Genomic DNA, 12,824 nt, shown 5'->3' with positions numbered 1-12,824 from the left:
GTTCCATTCCACTTAATATTCAGACCTATCTTGGGAGATAAACTGTGGATGTGTGGCAAGTGGCTCCAAACAGTGTTATCAAGGATGGCAGTTATTCATATGACCAGTAATACAATTAATGGTGAGAGAGGAGCAGTAACTTTCTGGTCCATTTTTAATTCATCACCAAGTGACTACAACACAAATTCACAGCTTTACTCTGTGCTGTCAATGGCAGACAGCACCAAGATGCCACATTCACCAATTCTGTCTCTTTGCTACCAGCACTGCAATGTTCACTGACAACATCACACTTACAATTTAAACACTTCTCAGTCATTGTTTATAGGAACATATTTTACATAAAGGCTCCCTTAACAAATGCAAATAAGTACTTACTAAATAAATCAAAAATAACTTCAATATATAAACACGAGCTCAGTGAAGTTACCTTGTCCACTAAAATAAGAAAACTAGACAGGTATAGCCCATCTGCAAATTGGAAAGTGAGCATTGCTCGTGGTGAAGGAAGTCTCATTTCCCTAAAGAACAATACAGCTGCCATATAGGATGAGTAAGAATCAGTTCCTCTCCATAGTGTAGACCAAGTGCAGTGATTTACATAGATTCTGTCCATACATGTTTCTTGTGCCACTATTATTAGTAATTCATATACAAGTTTCACGTAGTGTTAAAGCTCTTTGTGCAAAATAAACACCCCTGGGTATCTCTGTGCACTGTCACTGGTGATTCATAAGTCACGCTGTGGAGGAGTGGTGTAACTTTCTAAAACACCCCGTAGTTGCTTCTTGTGGCGTGGTGGGGTAGGTAGAGTGGGGAATCACTTGCTCGCTCTTCAGTTTGGAAGCCTACGAGGGAAGCAAGTGCATAAACAGAATCTGGTGACCTACCACCCTCACGCTTCTACCCCAAAATCCAACCACCCCCTCCACTACCACCCTGTTTTGTCCACAGAGCACAATTTATCTCTAAATAGGACTCTACTGTATTTCGACATGTTATACACATTTAATATTAGTTTTTTATCCACTTCCTTTTAGAGTAAACATAATTGTATACTATTAAAACATTGTTTTTAATTATCTGTGATTTTTCCAACCTCTAAAACAGGGAAACTATTACTCCCAGAGAAAAAATGAATAGGGTCTATTTTGTAGAAAATTTGTAGTTTAATTTTGTACTCTGAAGCATTTTCACTAGAAGACAAGGTTTTCGTGTTATTCAAGAGAAACATAACAAAGTGATCTTTAAATGCCCCTTCACCACAACATGCAAAACTCCACAGGTCAGGATTTTTAATATGTTGTTCAGGAGACTCCCACCTAGCACTTTTTCAAAAATTTGTGAGTAGATGATTTTTTCGCCCCTAATTGAATTTTTTTGGCCTAACATCGCTTCCTCCTGCATACACCTCATGAAAAGATCATGATGTTAAAATTAGAGAAATTCAAGCTTACATGTGGGTTTACCAATAGTCTTCCCTGCAACTAGAAAGGAAATTATTGACAGCAGTACACACAGTCTTCCCTGCAACTAGAAAGGCAATTACTGACCGCAGTACACAAAGTAACCACAAAGAGAGCACATGGATATTGTAGCAATAGACCAATCACAAACAGCTGATCACCTTATGAAATTGTAAGAGGTAGAGCTTACCTGACAATGACACAATTAAAAATATTCAAGGTGTTCGTAGATGTGGTTTTAAATGTTTTTGGTGCAAGAGTTTGATCAACTTCTCATCAAATATGATGCACAGGAACGTTACATTTTTAAAACCACAGTAGTCCCTTTCCACCATAATTAAATCTAATAATCATTAAAATGCAGATTTGAGATTTGTTAAGAACAATCTCTCCCCCCCTCCCTCCCCCCCCTCCCTCTCTCTCTCTCTCTCTCTCTCTCTCTCTCTCTCTCTCTCTCTCTCTCTCTCTCTCCACCTCCCTGTAGCAAGGTCGGGGTAAAAAGCTTCTGCACAAATAACAAACATGAAGATACGGTGTTTGGGTCGTGTATGTTAGACAATGATAGCAATATCAAAAAATTCTGACTTGTGACATGCTGTTCTCATGAGCAAGTTGTCTTGAGTGAATTTGCCATTATTTAATGGAAGTACCATTAATAAGCAATGATTGCATTAGAATTGTAAGGTTTTCTCAAAAACTGTTTACATAAGTTTCACAACATGGTTCCATCAAATGGTATCAGTGGCTTTTCCAAGTTATCGATGTGCAGCAAGTTTACCTGAACCATCTACAAAATGATTAAGAGATTCTTGGTTTTCAGAATTCATTACCGGCAGCAATTAATCACTCATAATAACATCTTTTGTACACTGCTAGTTCCTGCAGTGCTATGATATCCACTGGGTGAGAAGGGATTCATCCCCATTGCAGAAGTAAGATCATGAGGACCTCATTAGCATCACATATTTATTGCTAGATCTGAGGATTAGATCTGGTTAGGGGCATATTATACTGAATTCCATTTTCCACAGCCATGCTGTGTTCCAAAGATAAGATGTACGCCATCTCTCATGAAGACAATGAGTAGTTATAAGCTCTGCTATTGTCAGTATAGAAGCTCAGCCTTCCACCTTCTATCTGCCAGTGTTAATAAAACAAAGAATTTTGATAGCCTGTGTGGGAAATGGAGAAGTGGTCTGCCACTGCCATTATCTTAGAAGGGTTACAAGTTTCAGATGATATGGAGATCATTATAAATTACGACGTGCATCCAGAAAGTGAGTTCCCTTATTTTTTTAAAAAAAAAACAGACAACATACTTGCATAAAAACTTTATTGGCAACAGCTACAGCAATGTTTGAGCCATTTTTCAACATAGTCACCCAAAGATTTGAGACACTTGTCATATCGTAGGACTAACTTTCATATTCATGCGTCATAGAACTCTGCCACCTTTGAATGGAACCAGCAAGTGACAGTCGTCCTTAGCTCTTTATCATTGTCAAAATGCTGGCTGGAGGACAGGAATTTCTTAAGTTGCAAGAAAAGATGGAAATCACTAGGAGTAAGATCTAGATTGTATGCTGGATGATCAAACAGCTCCAAGCTGAACTTCTACAAAATAGGTGTTGTGCACTGAGCCATGTGGGGACGAGCATTTTCATGGAACAGCACAACATCTGCAGTAAGCATTTCATGCCTCTTGTTCTGAATGGCATGTCACAGTTTCTGTATTGTTGCTCAGTAATGGTCAGTGTTCACTGTTTCACCTCTGAGCAGGAAGTCAATAAGCAGAATGTCCTTCATGTCCAAGGACACCAACACTTCACTTTCTGCACCAACACAATCTGTTTTAATTTGTTCTTGACCTGAGATCCACTGTGACACCGATGCATTGACTGCTGCTTGGTTTGTGAGGTGGGTGTCTCATCATCTGTGACAATCCTGTCAGGAACCGTCACCATCATCATGGTACCACTGCAGAAATCTTGGTGCTACTTCAAAGTGTTTTCTTTTGTGATTGGGTTTTTCGGCATCCACTTGGTACACAATTTCTTGAACAGCAGGTGCTTAGTGACAATTTTGTGCAGCAAGGATCATGGTATCTGTGGAAAAGGCTGCTAAGATCTGTAATCATGAAGCAACAGTTTTCCAGTATGTGCTGCCGCACCAGCTCAACTAGGTGATCATTGATGAGGGATGGTCATCCACTGTGTTCTTCATCATGGACACTTTGACAACCTTTGGAAAAAAGCTTACGCCAGCCATGCATCATCTGTTTGCTCATGATGTTCTGCCCACAGGGCTGATAGAGCTGTTGATGAATTTCAATGGGCGCTATATTTGGTGCATTAAGAAACATTATCACTCACTGAACGTTGCAGGCGGCAGGAGAACGAATAAGAAATGCCATTTTGGTGCACTGCTGCCAAGGTACTGGCACCAGGCAGGACCTGCCAAGCTGGCATTTGATTGCCACATCATAGATCTGTTGCACATACGCCATTTTCCTGGCTAAATACATTTACTTTAAAGAAAACAACTTCAGAAAACTTACTTTCTTGCTGCACCTTGTATACTATAAGGCTGCACAAGGATGTCCAAATGGTACAGTATGTGCTTTATATGAAGAGTAAAAACCCAATGCATATTTGGATAAGATATAAAACTCTGCTGAGCAAAGACCCCCCCCCCCCCCTCTTCCACCATACAAGCAGCACACTTCTCACAAGAGAAGAAACAAATTTTATGTGACACAGTTATTATAACTATTACAATCCAAGAACAAGTCATGAGCAACAATTCGTTACATCTGCCATTATAATAATGTAATAAAAAGATTGCATTATTGTCATCCAAAGAAACTATCTACAGTGTATGTTGGCATTGTGGCATGATTAACTTCCCTCATATGACTGGAGGCTATGTTTACAAATTGGCTGACATAGATGTTTCCTTTCAGTGGTATGCTGTCATTGAATTTTTTGCTAAAGAGGAAAAGTCTGCTGTTGAAATTCCACTCACGACTTCAAAATGCATGTGGAGATGTTACATGAACACTGGCATTGTCAGAAGATGGGTGAAACACACAAAGATGGGAATATGAGCAACCAAAATGAGCCTCATGGTAGTCACACTCAAACTACCTCCTGGGCACACAAGGAAGACAAAAGTTGACAGGCTCATTACAGAAGACAGATGTGTTGTGACTTGGCAAGACAGCCAAGCCACTAGGAGGTAGCCGAAAGGCACGCGTTTAAGCTCACGCAGGCTGGCGTGAGGTCTGGAACAGTTAAAGGAGTTGAGTCTAGTAAAAAAGTACGTAGCTTCTGGAATACTTAACTTTAATCCATAATTGGTAAACATCGGTCTGACGGTACATGCTTCACAAGATAAATAGCAAATGATAATGGCGCCTTGCTAGGTCGTAGCAAATGACGTAGCTGAAGGCTATGCTAACTATCGTCTCGGCATATGAGAGCGTAATTTGTCAGTGAACCATCACTAGCAAAGTCAGCTGTACAACTGGGGCGAGTGCTAGGACGTTTCTCTAGACCTGCCGTGTGGCGGCGCTCGGTCTGCAATCACTGACAGTGGCGACACGCGGGTCTGACGTATACTACCGGACCGCGGCCGATTTAAAGGCTACCACCTAGCAACTGTGGTGTCTGGTGGTGACACCACAATATTCATCACAGTGGATGAAATCACAACATTAGTTGCAATTAAACATGAAGTAGTCTGGAAAATGATGTAAAGCTTGGGTTATTAACAGCTAACAATAATGGCATCCACTACATCCAGACACTTTTGAAGCTCTGTCATGCAGTGCAGAATAAGTATCCTGAGAAGCAGTTCATCCTGAAGTGTTATATGATGCCTCTGATTATTTTAAATTGGAGAAAATTATTTCATCTGGGTGGGAAAGTCATCTGTACTCTCTGTACAGTTTCAATTATACACCTTCCCCCAACTTCTCTTCAGTTTTGTGGAAGAACAGCTGCAAGGCCAGAGGTATGAGATGCAGGACATCAGAAAGCCTTGTTTCAGTGCATTCAGTCAGAACAGATTTCTATCACAAGGAGATTTTCAGTCTTACAAAATAGTGGAGAAAATATGTAAAGATAAAGGGAAACTATATTGATAACTGACATAAATGGATGTAGATTAAGATCTTGGTATGGATCCCAAACATGGTTTTCCCAAAAATAACTAATAGTAATAATAAGTTGTCCAATATGACTCTCATACATCCACCAGTTTTTAATCAGTGTGTGGCATGAGATGCAATGGTAGAGTACATATATAAAAAAATAAAATATTGTGATGAACTATAGATCACAAGTTTCTTAGAAATGGAGCATAATCTTAGATGGACAAGGAAGAGGATGGAAATTGCTTATGCCCTTTTCAGGGGAACCATACTAGTATCTTGGTAATCATGAAAAACCTAATTCTGAATAGAGGAGATATCACAGTAAATAAGATCATAGCAGAACAAACAGTGCCACGCTGCATTACTGGGCTAAATGAACTATTAAGTTATGCAAATTAAAGAGGAGTGTGAAACAAAGACAAAAGCTCTCAGTATCAACCGAGGCCATTCAGTTTCAACTACACAGTTACTCCCATCAGACATTTTGCAGAATGTCTTAAATGTGTGTAGCACTGCTTGTAACTATTACGTTAGTGAATGAAGTGTTGTTGATGTTTGTTTTAATTGGATGTATAGTGTTTTTCTATTGCAGTTTTAAAATAGAGAATATTATGAAGAGAGACAGGAAGATTCTTGCAAAGGCTGAAAATGTAAAACTTTTTGAGAAAGCTGAGGCTCATCATGGAACACATGTTGCACTTGCACAGGGCTTAAGGATACCTTTGTCCACATTGAATAACAATAGTGGGACAAAAGAGTAAATGAAAAAATGCCAGTTACTCAATATACATGAAATTGGAAGAAATTACTATAGCATCTAACTGTTGCTGCCCACTTTGGTTTCCTGCTCAATGGCAGCACCCTGTGGGAAGCCTGGTGCAGGCACTACTTCTTCCAGAAACTGTGCACGTCACTAGTACCTTGTATGTCATGGACATTTTGCTGATTACAATGAATTTGTTGCCAGACTAAATGCTAGCAGGCACCATCATCATTCATAGATGGTTCACATATCAACAGCAGCAGCATTGCTACTGAAGGGAATTAGCTGGCATCTATGGATCATGTGGGCATCAAACTATACTGTAATTTATACAATATAGTGGTAATGGTGGTGATATAATGGTGTGACGGACCTCAGAAAGTTAGATGTATGTTACAAAATTCACTACAATTGAATCATCATCATCATCATCATCGGTTCCTGAGTCAATTTTGGAATCCATGATGTTATTAAAAAGTATGTCAGTTTTTTGTATGTTCTTACCAAGCCCTTGTGCAGTGATTTTATTTCATGCATGAAGAAAATTCTTCTGGCATCTTTTATAGCCATGATATTGCATCTCTTCTTTCTTAACTATGTTTCCCAGATTTTGAAACAATGAACTTTCCTTCTTGGCATTACTTAACGAGAAGGACCAAACTTAATTTTGGTTCTTTTGCAACTGTATTCTTGATATATGTGCAACAGTGGTACATTGCAACTGATACAGATTTTCATATTGGTGATAAATTAATTTCTACTTATTACTCATAAAAAAGCTTTTTTATATAGCAACTTCCATCACATTCATGAGAAGCAGCTCAGGTCATATCGTATAAAGTTCATAATATTTCATATGATACCAAGTTTTTTAATGTGGAGTAAGCTACAATGGAACTCTAATAACAATCATTCCATGACACAGAACATTTATGATCAAAGTACTAATAACAACAAAGTAGGAAAAGACAGATTGCTACTTCCTGTAAAGAAGACACATTAAGTTGCAGACAGGCACAATTAAGACACTTACATAAAGCTTTCGTCCAGTCTTCATTAGAAGAAGAGAAACACACACAATTCATACACTCAAGCAAGCACACCCCATGTACACAGGACCTCCAACCCCAGCATCTCAAGCCATCCAATTACTGGTTTTTCACATATTTTGAAAATATATCTAAAATTTCTATGTGTCTTATCCAGGTATAGAGAAATCCTTTATTAGGGACCATTTATTTGAAAGGACATGTCTGTTTAAACTCTCTGATGAGTAACTTACTAGAAACAAAATTTAAAAATGAACTAAAATACAGATACTGGTAAGTCTGAATCTATTAAAGTGTCCATTGACATTTCCAAGTTCAAATATTCATCCCATACAGCTTATACAGGGGATTTAATGCAATGTTTATCTTTTACAAATTTCTCTATTTAAATTCATGAAAGTGTTTCGTGGGTTATTGTTGTTCATGCTATGTTGCCAAATCCCATTGTTGAGTGAAGTCTATCTGCTCTTCGTGGCGGTTTCCTCAGTGATGCATACAGTTAGTAACCGAGAAGTGTTCATTTGCTTCTGAATTAACATAGATACTCTGCAAGCCACCATACAGTACATGGCGGAGGGTATCCTGCACAATTTCCTTTCCCATTCCAGCTGCAAACAGTGCGAGGGAAAAACGACTGTATATATGTCTCAGTATGAGCTCTAATTCCTTGTATCTTATCTTTGTTGTCCTTACGCACAATGTATGTTGGCGGCAGTAGAATCATTCAGCAGTCCGCCTCAAATGCCGGTTCACTAAATTTTCTCAACAGTGTTTCTCGAAAAGAACATCGCCTTCCCTTCAGGGATTCTTATTTGAGTTCCCAAAACATTTCCGTAACACTTATATAGATCAAACCTACCAGTAACAAATCTAGCAGCCCACCTCTGAATTGCTTCGATGTCATCCTTCAGTCTGACCTGGTACTAACCTGAAACACTTGAGCTGTACTCAAGAACAGGTCACACCAGCATCCTATATTCTATCTCCTTTACAGGTGAACCACTCTTTCCCAAAATTCTCCCAATGCACCAAAGTGACCACTCACCTTCCCTACCACAGTCTTCACATGCTCGTTCTACCTCATATCGCTTTGCAACATTATGCCCAGGTATTTAAATGACTTGACTGTGTCAAGCAGGACACTAGTAATACTGTATCAAAACATTACAGGTTTGATATTCCTAATCATCTGCGTTAAATTACATGTTTCCACATTTAGGGCTAGCTGCCGTTCATCACACCAATTGAGTTTTTTTCTAAATCAACTTGTATCTTCCTACAGTCACTCAACTTTGACACCTTACCATATGCCACGGCATCATCAGTAAACAACCACAGGTTGCTGCTCACCCTGTCCGCCAAACTATTTATGTATATCTAAAAACAAAGATGATGTGACTTACCAAACGAAAGCGCTGGCATGTCGATAGACACACAAACAAACACAAACATACACACAAAATTCAAGCTTTCGCAACAAACTGTTGCCTCATCAGGAAAGAGGGAAGGAGAGGGAAAGACGAAAGGATGTGGGTTTTAAGGGAGAGGGTAAGGAGTCATTCCAATCCCGGGAGCGGAAAGACTTACCTTAGGGGGGAAAAAAGGACGGGTATACACTCGCGCACACACACACACACACACACACACACACACACACACACACACACACACATATATCCATCCACACATATACAGACACAAGCAGACATGTATGTAGAAAACAACAGTGGTCCTATCACAGTTCTGTGGGGGCACTCCTGATGATACCCTTGTCTCTGATGAACACTCACCATTGAGGACAACACACTGGGTTCTATTATTTAAGAAGTCTTCAAGGCACTCATGTATCTGTGATCTTATTCCATATGCTCATGCCTTCATTAAGAGCTTGCAGAAATCTAGAAATATGGAATCTGCCTTTTGCCCTTCATCCATAATTTGCAGTACATCATGTGAGGAAAGGGCAAACTGAGTTTCCCACAAGTGATGCTTTCTAGAACCATGCTGATTCATGGCTACAAGCTTCTCAGTCTCAAGAAAGTTTATTACATTGAAACTAAGAATATGTTCAAGGATTCTGTAGCAAACAGAAGTTAGGGATATTGGTCTGTAATTTTGTGGGTTCATTCTTTTACCCTTCTTACACACAGGAGTGACCTGTGTCTTTTTCCAGTCACTTGGGACTTTTTGCTGGTTGAGAGATTCATGACATGTTGCCTTGTCAGCATCGGGTGAAAATATTCCATCTCAAGATGTACAATGGCGTGTATGGAGTTACAAAGCCGAAGAATACCCAACGCACAGCACACCAGCCGCTGTATTCAGTCAGTAAGTATCCATATCATCCTCTCCTTTTTTACTCAGTCGTCCATGAGCATGAAGTTCCCTAAAATCTGTAGCTGTTCATTGTTGATGTGCTGATCGGCAATTTTTTTTAACACCACCTCACTTACCACTTAACATAGCACTATGGCATTTTCACATGTACCTTTTCATGTAGCATTTGCGATTAGCTTCTGTTAACTCACACTTTTCTTGATTCTTGAACATTAATTTCCCATGAGTACATTACATACAATACAATAAAAATAATATTTTCTACACAGTTACACATAGGTTTCCATTTAGGAACAGACACACATAAATAATACTATAATTCTACATTTTTGTCTTACAGGCAAGGGTAAGTTTTCCCATCCCAATGGTCATATCTGTGCACCATCTCAACATTGTGTATCCCATGGAAAAATTAATGGACTCATTTGTATCCACTGTATTTAACTACAGAGCGTACAATTTTCTATGAAGTTCAGTGTAAGAGACTACATACCACAGAATTTAAAAAGAACAGAAAGAATTACTATTCTCAAAGGAGAATAAAGCTATTTCAACATGTAGTTACTTCATATTGTCAACCAGGCCTTACCTGATTGTCAACACTTGGCTCAGCATCTTGCTGCATCCATGTGGTGATTCAATAGTACTTTTTGTTATTATGTTTTCTTGTGTGTTGCACTATAATGTGTGCATAAATGTTTTCTTGCAGCTTTCAAAGGTGTATGTCAGTACAGTACAAGTTCTCCTGTGCAAATGTATTTTCCTAGTACAACTAATTATTTCTCTTTTATGTACCAATTTGCATGCCATAATGTCTGAAATAGCACTGCTTTTTGTAATTGTTGATGTCTTAAGTATTGTCAGCAAGTATAGCCAAGACAATCATAAACAACTACAGATACTCATTTCATTTTATAACTTATTGTCATAATATTGTATAAGATTCATGTATACAGATGTACTCGCATTTGTGCATATTTGGAGGCACGTGGAGTTTAGAACATTAGTAACTGGGATGGCATTTTATGTTCCTTCAAGGCTAAGGTAAACTATTCTTTCTGCCTTTCTTAGCAGTCATATTTGTGTTTTTCCTTTGACAGGTAAATATACTGATGTACTAAGGTTCCCCAATCATTATTTTCCCATTCATAAAACACTTTCCCACAAAATACTTATAACTAGATTACAACCAGGACCTGCCACCAATACCTCTGCCTTAATTATATATTCACTTCATAGAAAGTAGAAGAGCAAAGCATTATTCCCATCATCTTTAAAGTTACCTAACTAGTTAGATTCTGGTTTCCCGCAGGTCAACCAGCATGTTCATACATTCATACTCATTCACACAGAGGGTTCTACAGAAAGAATTATCTGCCAACAAAATAATGTGTTCATATTTGTATCCTTTTGGATTACAAGTATTTCAATTAAGTTTATACTACTTGCCTCTTGTTGGTTGAGCACAATTCTGTTCTCTGGTGTATTTAATAATTTATAGTTTCTCCTCCATGTAGTATCCTATTTTCCTTAGAAGTAGCTCCTTTTTAGTATCATATGGTACTGTACATTATAGCTGTAGGTGTAGTATTTAGCTTAGTTTTAGCATAATTGCTAACTTAGACTTAACCTATGTATGGCATTTACCAAGATGTAGTTAGTTTTTAGGTTGTTGTGTTTACATAGCTGTATATATTCATGTATACAACCTGTAGCTTAATGTAGGGGTATTCGGTGTATCATATCCTAAAAATATGCCACACAGTTTATATGCATCGACTGCCTCTCATAAAATATTCATAACTCTCAACATGTCATAACATAATATGTCTTTTTATTTGGCACTTGTCGCCAGATAACGTAAGGTCATAGTAAAATCATATTCACTACATGCATAATTATCAGGTTTGTTCCTTAGTAGTGATGCAAAATGGATCTTTATAGAGGTGCCTTCCTAAAGGACAATGCTCATAATTTAAAATTATTACTAGCTATTTACATGTTCACACTCTTCTACCTTTTATCCCAGGCTTCCTGTGTTCACATGTTTACTTCTTCATATCTTTGATGCATACTGTCCTTTGATATTTCCCAATTTGGGATGTGCTAATAAATAGCATCCTGGATGTGGAATGTCCATTACCAGGAAAGGTCCTGAATATAGTATTTTCAACTTCTTGTTTACCTTTTTAACTCTGCTAAATTTTGGATGTGTTCATAACAACACATTGTCTCCTATCTGGAAGGTAAAAGTCTGGCTGAAATTCTTGTCATACTTGGCCTTCCTTTTTTGTTCTTGTTCACTCAGAACAATAGAAGCTTGTCTTATTTTCTCTTAGAGTGAAGGTTCATGTGCTGGAAGTACGTGGCAAAGGTTTTGACCTCTTGTGAAGTTCATTTCTCCTTTATGTTAGTTTGGTAGGTGTAAATACTGTACAAGTGTGTGAGAAATTATCAACCATGTGTTGAAAGGGAGCAGTATACTCTACCCATTTCATTTGTTTGTTTAGTATACAAGTCCTAATAAAGTGATTAAATTTTTGAATATACGCTCAACAGGCCTTGCTTCTGGGTGAAGTCGGGGTACTACAATGTGTTTTACATGTTGTTCTTTGAGAAAGGTTTTCCATTTAGGATTTGTAAAATATGATGCATTGTCAATTAATATGACCTTAAGTTTACCCATTCTAGGAAAATAGTCCTCTACAAGGTGTACAACGTTGCTTCTGCCGTTATTCCCCCAACATTTGAGGCTTTAATGAAACAAATTGGTTACACATGTATCATTCAAAGTATTTTCCATCGCTGGCCACTACTTTCTCCCATCTTTCGGGCAGTGTACGAATCCCGCGTCGAAAAAATTGTTCGCCTTTTGAAGCAATCCACGAATCGATCCAATTTGTGGCTTCTTCATGAGATCAGAAGTGTTTGTCAGCCAAGCCATGCGCCATTGATCTAAACGGGTGATAGTCAATGGAGCAATGTCTGGAGAATACGGCAGGTGGGATAGGACTTCCCATTTTAATGTTTCCAAGTACATTTTGACCTCTTTT

This window comes from Schistocerca serialis, chromosome 6, assembly GCF_023864345.2.
Source record: "Schistocerca serialis cubense isolate TAMUIC-IGC-003099 chromosome 6, iqSchSeri2.2, whole genome shotgun sequence".
In the NCBI taxonomy this organism is placed as follows: Eukaryota; Metazoa; Arthropoda; class Insecta; order Orthoptera; family Acrididae; genus Schistocerca; species Schistocerca serialis.
This window is presented reverse-complemented; position numbering follows the sequence as displayed.